Consider the following 10,362-nt stretch of genomic DNA (forward strand, 5'->3'; position numbering starts at 1 on the left):
TCAGCCCCTCAGCCCGTCCAAGCAGACCCCTTGGACGAACATATTTTTCATGCAGAGTTTAGAGCTGCATTCACTACTCTTGCTAACTCAGTTGCTGCTCAAAATGAATGGACAATTGTTGTTCTGACCAACCCAGTGGCTAATACTACTGCAACTAGGATTTGGGACTTCACCTGAATGAATCCTTCATCCCTTTTCAGGTCTAAGTCAGATGAGGACCCTTAGGAATTCCTTGATCAGGTTTAGAAGGTTACGGATATCATGGTAGTTACTGCTAGTGAAAGTGTTGATCTAGCTGCATATCAGTTATAGGATGTGGCTCACACTTAGTTTAAATAGTGGAAAGTAGAGAGGGATATAGATGCAGGGCCTATTGAGTGAGAGGAGTTTGCCACTTCTTTTCTTGATAAATTCTTTCCCCTAGGGCTAAGAGAGGCTAAGGTGTTATAATTTGTCAATCTAAGGCAGGGTAACATGACAGTGAAAAAGTATTCTCTTAAGTTTACCTAACTAGCTAGATATGTTCCTCATGTACGGCAGATAGAAATGCCAAGATGAGTAAGTTTGTTTCTGAGGCGAATAATAGTATTGTCAATGAGTGTGGATCCGTAATACTAATTAGTGAGATGGACATAGCCAGGCTTATGATCCATGCTCAAAAAATAGAAGAGTAGAAGATTAAGATGAGAGAGAAGCAGAATAAGCGAGCTAGAACCAATAGCTTCAACTTTAATCAGCCTAAGCCAGAGGGTGGTAACCGTTCTTAGTTCTACCTAAAGTCATCCGTTCTAGCTCCTTCCTCAGCTAGTGATCTAGCTCCTAAGTTAAGGAATAGTGACAGAGATAGGGCTCCAGGCTCTAAGTCTCAGTGCAGTGTTAGTAGTGCCCGCACCTATCCTCTTTGTCAGACTTGTGGTAAGAACCACAAGGGTATTTGTAAAGTTGGTAGTGATGTGTGTTTCAGATATGGCAAGCCAGGCCACAGAGTTAGAGATTGTCCCCAGTCAGGGTTTTAGGGTCAGCAAAACTGTTCCTCAGTTCAGTCCGATCGCCTAAATTAGTAGGGTGCCACTTCCAGCGCAACTAGTGGGCAACGCCCAAATAGACTTTATGCTCTCCAGTACCGACAAGATTAGGAAAATTCTCCTGATGTGGTCACTGGTACATTACAGATATTTCACTTGAATATTTACGCTTTGCTAGATCCAGGAGCTTCTTTGTGTTTTGTTACTCTTTATATAGCAGTTGATTTCAGAGTCAGTCCTAAAATTATAGTACATCCCTTATTAGTCTCTACCCCAGTGGGTAAAACCATCATAGCCTGGCGGGTATACAGGAACTGTCCGATTATGATATTTCTGAAAGTCACATCAGCATACTTAGTCGAATTAGAGATGACTGATTTTGACATCATTCTCAGCATGGATTGGCTTCATTCCTGCTATGCCACAGTCGACTATAGAAATAGAGTAGTCTAGTTTTAGTTTCAAAATGAACCTGTCCTAAAGTGGAGGGAAAGTACTTCTGCATTCAGAGGTTAGCTTATTTCCTACCTTCGGGCATGGAAAATGATATCTAAGGGATATGTCTATCATCTTGTTCGAGTTAAGGATACTAGTTTCGAAACTCCCAGTCTTGAATCAGTCCCAGTAGTGAATGAATACTTAGATGTCTTTCCCGAAGATCTTCTAGGAATTCCTCCCAAAAAGAAAATAGACTTTGGTATTGATTTTCTTCCAGATACTCAGCCCATATCTATTCTGCCATACAGAATGACACCAGTAGAACTCAGAGAATTGAAAGAACAGTTGAAGGATCTCTTAGATAAGGGATTCATCAGACCCAGTATGTCCCCGTGGGGTGCACCATTCTTATTCGTACGAAAGAAGGATGGTTCTCTTAGAATGTGCATTGATTATCGCTAACTCAATAAAGTTACGGTCAATAACAAGTGTCTACTTCCCAGAATTGATGATTTGTTTGACCAACTTTAGGGTGCCAGTTATTTCTTTAAGATAGACCTCAGATTAGGTTATCATCAGCACAGAGTCAGAAAATGTGACATTCCAAAAATAGTTTTTCAAACTTTATATGGTCATTTCAAACTCTTAGTCATATCCTTTGGTCTTACTAATGCCCCAACAACTTTCATGGACTTGATGAACCGTGTGTTCAAGCAGTAGTTGGATATGTTCGTCATAGTCTTTATAGATGATATTCTTGTCTATTCCCGCATTGAGCGTTATCATACAGACTATCTCAGAATAGTATTACAAACTCTCAATAATCATCAGTTGTTCACGAAATTCAGTAAGTGCGAATTTTGGCTAAGGTCAGTAGCATTCCTTGGTCATATCATTTCCAGTGATGGTATTAGAGTTGATCCTCAAAAGACCGAAGCAGTAAGAAACTACCCTCGCCCTATTTCTCCATCAGATATAAGGAGTTTCCTGGGGTTGGCTAGCTATTACAGATAGCTTGTTGAGGTATTTTCTTCTATTGCATCCCCTATGTCCAGATTGACTCAAAAGAAAGTCAAGCTGCAGCGGTCAGATCCTTGCGAGGAGAGTTTTCAGGAGTTGAAGACTTGACTAAACACAGCCCTAGTTTTAGCTCTTCCAGATGGTTCAGATGGGTTTATGGTGTACTGTGATGCATCTGTAGTGGGTTTGGGTTGTGTCCTCATATAGTATGGTAAGGTCATATCCTATGCCTCCAGATAACTTAAGCCCTATTAGAAGAATTATCCTACTCATGACCTTGAGTTAGCAGCCATAGTTTTTGCCTTGAATATTTGGAGGCATTGCTTGTACGGTTTTCATGTAAATGTGTTCACAGATCAACAAAGCCTTTAGATCGTGTTCTCTCATAAAGAGCTCAATCTCTGTCAAAAAAGGTGGTTAGAGCTCCTGAAATATTATGTATGAGTGTCCTTTATCATCTGGGCAAAGACAGTGTAGTGGTCAACGCTCTCAGTAGATTATCTATGGGTAGTGTTGCTCATGTTGAAGACAGTACGAAGAAGTTAGCTCAGGAAGTTCATCAGCTTACCAAACTAGGTATCCACTTAGTCGATTCAGCCGAGGGTAATATATAGGTTCAGAGTACTTCCGAATCATCTCTAGTTTTTGTAGTTAAGGAAAAACAAGATAGAGATCCCAATCTAGTCAAATTGAAAGAGTCAGTCAAGGATTAGAAGGTTGAGGTTTTCTCCGAAGGGGTAGATGGTGTATAGCATTATCAAAGTTGTCTGTGTGTGCCAGACGCAGATGACTTGAGGCAACGAATTCTTGCAGAAGCGCATGGTGCGCGCTACTCTATTCATACACGAGCCACTAAGATGTATCGTGATTTGCGGGAAATCTGTTGGTTAAGTGGATAAAAAGAGATATTGCAGAGTTTATGGCTAAGTTCTCTACATGTCAGCAGGTTAAGTTTGAGCATCAGAAGCCTAGTGGGTCTATGCAGGAGTTCAATATTTTCTTTTAGAAGTGGTAAGAAGTGAACATGGATTTTGTGATGGGTTTTCCTCGTACTCGTCATCAACATGATTCAGTCTAGGTCATTATAGAAAGAATGACCAAATTAAATCATTTTCTTCCAGTCCATACCTCCTATTCATCCGAGGATTAAGCCAAACTCTATATCAGGGAATTGGTCAGATTGCACGGTGTTCCACTATCTATTGTCTCAGATAGAGGTACCAAGTTCACCTTTCATGTCTGGAAAGCATTCCAAAAGGGTCTTGGTACCCGAGTTCATCTTAGTAAAGCCTTCATCCTCAGACAGATGGTCAAGCAGAAAGGATAATTCAGACCTTGGAAGATATGCTAAGGGTGTGTGCAATTGATTTCAAGGGTAGTTAGGATGACCACTTGCCTTTTATTGAGTTCGCATACAACAACAGCTATCATTCCAGTATTCAGATGTCTCTATTCAAAGCTCTTTATGGTAGGAGATATAGATCTCCAATCAATTGGTTCGAAGTCAGCAAGGCCGCAGTAGTAGGGCCTGACTTAGTATTCGATGCCTTAGAAAAAGTCCAGTTGATCAGAGAAAGACTTCAGGTTGCTCAAAGCCGACAGAAGTCTTATGCAAATATGCGCAGAAAGGATCTCGAGTTTGAGATTGGTGATTATGTTTATCTAAAAATCTCTCCTATGAAGGGAGTGAAAGGTTTGTCAAGAACGGAAAGCTCAGTCCTCGATATGTCAATCCTTTCAAAATTCTCAGTCGCTTCGGCAAAGTACCTTATGATCTCGAATTTCCTTTAGATCTTGCTTCAGTGCATCCATTTTTTCATGTCTCCTTGCTTAAGAAGTGCATAAGTGACCCAGCAGTCGTAGTCCCTGTTGAGGGCATAGACATTTAGAACAATTTCTTTTATGAGAAAATCCCAGTCGAAATCCTTGACTATCAGATTCGCACACTGAGGAACAAAGAAGTCCCTCTAGTCAAAGTTCTTTGGCAGAATCAGTCCGTTCAGAAAGCTACTTGGGAAGTAGAAGCGGATAGGTGGACCAAGTATCCTCACCTCTTCTCCATAAATTCAGACTCAGCCCAAGGTAATAGTTTTTCTTAAGTTCATTCAGGTTATGGTTTAAATTTTAGTTACAGAATATGCTCAGTTTTCATTTCAAACTTGGTATCTTTACCCTAACATGTTCAGTCGCATGTTCATGAGTCAGTTCAATTATGTATTCACGTATCAGATATGCGTGATTAGCTTATCAGTACTCTCAGTTATGCATTCATGTATCAGTTCAGTCATAAAATCATGCGTCAGATATGCATGATCAGCATGAATCTTAATAATGTTAGTCATGTAGTTATGTTTCAATTGTTCATGTTCAGTATGTACTTCAACTTATCGTTTCTCCCATCTAAATCAGTCTCATTCGAGGATGAATATTCCCAAGGGGGAGATATTATAATACCCTGTACTTTTACCTAACTTAAAAATCATCCTAAAAATTTTAAAAACTTACTTTAAAGGATGAATCCACTTTTATACAGGTGGAATTTTCAAAATTTTGACTTTTTGTTGTGTTGGAAATTAAATTAGCTGTCCAACTATACCCTTTTTGCCAAAATCCGATGTCGGGTTAGAAAGTTATGGCCGAAATACAGAAAATAGTCTGAACCACCCAGGTACAACGGAAAGGGGCCGATAGACCGTCGATCCAACGATGGGTCGTTGCCCAAACCATCGTAGCGGAGACAGTGAGTTGACCTTCTGGCCAGGCATGATGGAAGGGCTGACGGACCATCAAGCTAGCGACGGACCGTCGCCCAAATCGTCCCAACCAAGGCAAAAAGATCACATTCTGGCCTAGTACGACGGGAAGGTCGACGGACGATCGAGCCAGCGACGAACCATCGCCCAAGTAGTCCTAGTCCCGTTCAGTAATTTAAAGCCTTTTTATAAGGGTGTTTGGGTCTTTTCCATCCTTTTTAACACCTAATTATACCATACCACGGCTCATAACTTCATTATTCATCTACAACACCAAATTAGGGTTTCTCTTAAAGATCAATCCCCAAGAACAAGACCCTAACCCTTCTTCAAGAAACTAAGAGATCCAAGTTCTTCAAGTCCAAGAACTTCAAGAAACTCACAATCAAGGTATGTTAAGTGTTGATTCATGGGTCTCTTTCACCCATGAAGCTCAAGAATCTCTTTTTAAATTCCAAAGATTGTGTATTTATGAATATTCATGATTTAGTTGAATTAAAATTCATGTCCATGTTGTTGTTGGGTTTTGATTCATGTTTCAAATTACATGTTTCAATGATTGATCCTAGTATGTGATGATTTGCATAATATTAATGATAAACCCTTTAAATTATAAATTAATTTACGCAACCATGATAATTAGTTGCATTGATGATGGTATAACCAAAGTATGCTCCCCATATGTTTGATTGAATGCCTATGTAAAGAAAAAAAGCCATCATAGTATGATAGTATGAAATCCCCATTTATGTACAAGTTAATGCATGTCAAGTGTTTGATAAAATGTCTTAGTCAATGAATTATAGATATATGTGTAGCCATTGTTGTGCTTTCGAACTTGTGCCATGAATTACTTTTATGCTATAGAGTCCTGGGGTATTTATACTCGACAATTTAGCTGTGTGCCTAGATCCAGTGTCAGTTTCATGATAATCTCAGTCACGTCATGATCAGTAGAATTCAGTCAGTTACATGACTCAGATAAACTCAGTAATCTCATCAACTCAGCCAGTTAACAGGATTCAGTAACATTCCGTTAGACCAAAGAACTCAACGAACTCAGTCCAGTTCATCTCAGTATAATCAGTTCAGTGTCTACTAAGTTGGAAGTAGAATTCAGCACCGAGCGAACCCATGGATGAGGAAACACACTAACAGTAGAGGGTGTGACCCTTAGAAGAAATCCTTGAATTCCAGAACTATATATCTAGCATAAGTTGAGACATCAACACTGTCAGTTGAGGGTTGATGAGGTGAATTAACACTACCAGACGAGGGTCCCACCGTTCTCCTTTGGGGACACTGCCAAATGAGGGTTACTCACAGCTTGTCCTTACTAGTGGGGGCGGTATTGACACCCTTCCAATTGGAGTTACAGATTGGACCCCAACTCAGCTATAATAGCTTATTAGGGGAATGTCGGTCGGATAAATATCTCCCACAGTCTCAGTCTTAATAAAAGAACTTAGATAGTTCTTCAGATTCAGGACTATCAGATACAGTCACACAATTCAGCATGGGACTCAGTTAGTTCCATTAGAATCAGGACTGTCAGACACAGTTACTCAATTAATACGAAATACATGTTATCAAGATTCAAATTCAGTATTATCATGACTTCAGTTACAGTTCACGTATTCATGCATATATCCTAACGTAGTCATGTTTGTGTTCATGTCAGTCAGTTATAGTTCATGCATATGAACCTTTGCATTCAGCTTACCTCACTTGCGTACCAGTACATTCTCATATACTGACACATACTTTTCTTTTGCGCTATGGTATTTTATACCATATGTTCAGAAGCACGAGCTATAGAGAATCCTTAGTAGATCAGCCCTTCAGCAGGCAGACTAGCAGTGAGTCCTCATCATTGAGGATGTTATTATTTGACTATTTCATTCTTTCAGTACTTAGTTTTATTTCAGCAGTTGGAGTTAGTTGGGGACATGTCCCATCAACTCCTTATTCAGACAGTTTAGAGACTTTCAGACTAGAATGTTCAATGTAACGACCCAAAATCACCTACCGGGACATCACATGGTGCTTAGGGCTACAAGTATCTCCAAGCTAACCCTTTGAGCCTATCACTTCTTATAATAACTCATTCAAGAAGGAATATACAAAAAACTGGCACTGTCATATCAAAAAGGAAATACGAAGATAATACTCGGTCCAAATGACCATAATACTGGAAATCTCAACACAACCACAGTCTGATAACTAGTTTGACAAAGCCTCTACTACTCCATGAACTCGGGGGCTGTTGGGACAGGTCCCCAACTGACTCAAACTGAACTAAAAGTAACAACATAAATAGTCAAATACTGAAATGTTTAAAGATAGGTCCTCGAACCATAAGGACTCACTGCTGCAGAAATGTAGACGAAGGTACTCGGGAATCACTGACGAGGCTGGGACTGAGCACCTGAACCTACATTATAAGATAATATAACACATAAACGTATATATGGATCAGCACTTAGGAATGTACTGAGTATATGGGGTGTATGTATTTACATAAAACAATATCTATACTCTTTAATCAAATCATGCATGCAAATAGGAATGACTCACATGGCTTGAATAAGTCTAAAATGTAAAGCTCATAAATCATGTAGAATGAAGTATACAATACAAATCTCGTGAGTCATTATACTTTGGCTTTAAAATTTGTACTCTCCTCTTATTCTCATTAGTCATAGGATGAAGGAAGCTTTAAACAATACTTTCAACTCATGCATATATCTCATGGAGAGTAAAACTTCTTTATTGCTCAAGAACTTAGAATTCTTTTGAACTCAAACACTTGAAACTCGGAATCATATGACTTTGGTTTAAAAATTGATGATCAACTCTTATTAGTAGAAAAAACTACTTCCTTCTTTGGAAAATACTTAAAAGAAATTCGTTCACTTAAGAAAATATCTCATCTCAAAGCTTTAGGGAAAATATTCTATCTCAATGGAAAATACTTTAGTTTAGAGAGGTTCTCTTAATCGACATAAACCATGCGAGCTACATGGATTCCAACGTCTAGTCCTCCTAAGGAAGAAACCTCACATTGGGGAGAGGCGACATACTCTTGACAAAGAGTAAAACCTTAACTCAGTGATCACTTATTTCGGCCTCGGGCCCAATCATCTCGGCCTCAGGCCCAAAATCTCAAACCTATGGTAGCACATAGTTCTGGGGTAAGAAACAGTGGTAACTTACCCAACTCGGTGCTAAATACTACTCCCTTTAGTTTATCTCGCTCATCTCATGGAAATCCACTTTCAAAATAATCTCGTGGTTCATAAGAACCCAACAATCAAATCTGTAATCTTATATGGTAGAGTGGATTTCAAAACTCTATGACCATCAAGACAAAACATTTCTCAAGAATCTCAAAATACTCAAATCATGGGTGCTTATAGCACAATAGTTCATAAAATTACAAGTCTCAAGTAGGGCTTAGTGACCCATAATTCAATCTCAAGTTAAAACTCATCATAATGCATAATAGATAGCGTATAGAGTCATAATTCATGTAGAAATCTTGAAGTTACAACAATTTGTCTCAAAATATCAATATACTCATATACTTCAATTTCTAGAACATTGAAACTCTTAAATTCTCAAGGAGTAACAACATAGGGTATAAACCCAGCTTCAATTTCTTAAGAAAACATGCAAAATAATGTTATTTAACTTTCAATTCATGGGAAACATCAAGATATTGCAATCAATAACAATGGGTGAAAAACCCTAATTCAATATCATGTAAAATCTCATAGATTGCAAAAAATTATAGTTTAAATAAGCCTTTGGGCACAAGGGTGAAAGGATTACCCTTGTTCAAAACCCCACATACCTTCGGTTATGAAATTGAATGAACAAGCTAGCTTTAAACTCTTATTCTTACTCTTGAGAGATGGTTCTTGGAACCCTTGAACTTGGGGAACTTAAATATCAACTCAATTTGTAGAATCTATGGTGAGTTTTTGGATTTCTTGAAGAAGGGTTTTATATTTGATCTTAAAGGAGATACCCTATGAATGAAGTCATTTGCTTCGTTTGGAATATATCAGGTTGCTAAAAGTGTGGAAAGACAAAAGAGGCCCTTTTATAAATGACTTAAAATACTGAAGGGGGCTGCGACGGTTGGAGCGATGGTCCGTCACTAGCCTGATAGTCCGTCGTACGTCGGTCAGAAAAAAACACACTAACTCATTGTGATGGTTTGAGCAATGGTCTATCGCAAACTCGACGGTCCGTCGGATCATCTGTCGCAAGTCGGTCAGAAAAAGAACACACTACCTCTATGTGATGCTTTCAGCGGCGGTCCGTCGCACGTTGGCCTGGATGAGGCCACACTGCCTCAGCGGCGACAGTCTTAGCGAAAGTCCATCGTAGTCTTGACTTTCCGTCGTCCTAGCCATTGTACTTAGGCCAGAAAAGAGAGTTACTACCTTGGTTGCGATGGTTCGGGCGATGGTCCGTCGCACACTCGATAGTCCGTCAACCTGTCCGTCGCACCTGGGCGATCCTAACAACTCTTGGTAAAACAGCCATAACTTCCCACCCCGATGCTGGATTTGAATGAAATTGGTATAGTTTTAATGATATTTCAATTCTCTACACTATAGGAAGTCATTTGCAAGAAAATTCAACAAGATTAAAACACTAATCACTTGGGAAGTCTCTTCTCAATCTTTTAGGGCCGGAATTACACTTCACTTGACACGCTCAAGGCTCAAACTACAAGGGAACTTTGCGGGATCTTACAATATCTCCCCCTTGGAAACATTCATCCTCGAATATCACTAGTTAGACTAGGAACACAGGAAAAACAAAGTGCACATAGCTGAAGCAATTTGCTAAATGGGCTCAAAATCTTTCTAAACTTTTGAATACCTCAAAAATTGCAAGAACTCATGCAAGAATAGATATATAGCTGAACTTTAGATTAGAAGGGCTGAATTAAGGAAGAATAATACCTTCGGATCAATCTGAACTCGCGGAAAAGAGGTTTGGGTACTTGGCTTGCATGTTTGCTTCTGCCTCCTAAGTAGCGCCCTCAACTGACTAGTTCCGCCACAACACTTTGACCAAGGGAACCTCTCTGTTCCTCAGTCTACGAA

Source organism: Capsicum annuum, chromosome 6 (genome assembly GCF_002878395.1).
Source record: "Capsicum annuum cultivar UCD-10X-F1 chromosome 6, UCD10Xv1.1, whole genome shotgun sequence".
Lineage (NCBI taxonomy): Eukaryota > Viridiplantae > Streptophyta > Magnoliopsida > Solanales > Solanaceae > Capsicum > Capsicum annuum.